Consider the following 1,678-nt stretch of genomic DNA (forward strand, 5'->3'; position numbering starts at 1 on the left):
TTTTTTTTATCTCTACTCGTGCTAAAAAAACAATGATAAATGAACAAGTAATTAAGTAGGACATTCCAAATATTTGCTCTCATGCTAGATTTAATTAACTTTGACAAGATACATAGAAACAGTTGCTGAAACTCTAATGGAAGGGATATCACAATACATCATGTAATTCAACTTGTGTTACCTTGTATGAGTGCGTTTTATGTTGCTTACAACTAGATAAAACGAGGATACACCTTTGGGCAACCATCTTCATTGGTAAGCTAGATGGATAACATCAATGAGTGTATCAACGTTCATGCTCGAGGATGAGCAAGGTTTAAGATTGGGATGTTGATAAGTTGATTTTGTGTCATGTTTTAGAGCCTATTTGGTCCATATTTTTGTGTCAAAATCTCTCATAGCATATCCATGTACCGATTCTCATTTCCGTTTTGAATAATTTATATTTTTTGTGCATATTGTTGAGATCATTGCATAATCTTTAGTTTTTCTTTGGTTTTGTTGCTTCTATATGTGTATTGGAACTCACATGGATTTAACACAATGAACGGGATCACGTTGGGGCTAGACCAGAGGAATTACAAACACCAGATACATGCCTCTCTTGGAGTTTGACAAAATGACATTAGTCAAGAAGCCTAAATTGACAATCTAGTGCCATGAGGTTATCGGGCTTGTTCATACGAATCCAACAAGGCCAAAATGCCCAACCGGAATTCGTATGAGGCAATGGCGACCAAAATACGGAACACCACACGTAGTTCTAGAAGAGAAGACAACACGATGTACGAGCATCCCGCACTTGTACCAGGTGATCTGGGTTGCGGATTTGACTGTAATTTCCATGATTCTTCACTGATTTGATCCCTGTTTATTCCCACACGATCCTTTGACATTAAGGAAGGCATTAGCAGAGGATGGAACTCCTCTGGAGCCCTTGAATCAAAGGATATGAGGAGGATCCACGGAAGAGACACATGGAGCCTGGCTATATATATATACCTCCAACCCTAGCTGCTAACTCTCATTCCCCATGTGTCGTCACATATGCATCTCGAGCTGGCACACCTCCATTTGTTCAACAAGACCGTCTTACCGCCATAGACGAAGGGTCAATACAAGGAAGAAGGAAGAAGGAAGGAGTCTCTGCCAACGCCCTACACCAGTCGGAGGGCCGATGCTATCTGCACTGGCACTGTCATGCCTCTCTCTTTCCACAACATGATGTTGGCTTATAACTTGCGTCTGCTCTTCGTGTTTATCCTGTGCATGTTTGAGTAATGGCCCTAGTTCTCAGGGTTAATGATGACCCCTAGTATGTATATGAACTGAACGCCAACAAAATACATGGTTTTCTTTATATGTTTGTGTTAATTATTCTTCATCATGTTGTGTGAAGTCGACGTCATAATATGTACCTTTATGGACTTGAAAGGATGTTTGTATTATTCTGTAGCGGTTATGAGGAGGTAATGCGGTGGCAAAAGCTATCTCCCTTTTTATCAAATGATATAAAGGAAGGGAACAGGAATGGGAATAAAGGAAGAAAATTGACAATAATAATAAAAAAGAAAACAAAAACAGAAGTTTGAGAAAAAGTGGAAAAAAAGAAAAGGAAAAAAATACTTATTTACAAAAGTGAAAATGTTCATAATTATATTTATTTTATTTAAAGAAC

This window comes from Triticum dicoccoides, chromosome 7A (genome assembly GCF_002162155.2).
Source record: "Triticum dicoccoides isolate Atlit2015 ecotype Zavitan chromosome 7A, WEW_v2.0, whole genome shotgun sequence".
NCBI lineage: Eukaryota > Viridiplantae > Streptophyta > Magnoliopsida > Poales > Poaceae > Triticum > Triticum dicoccoides.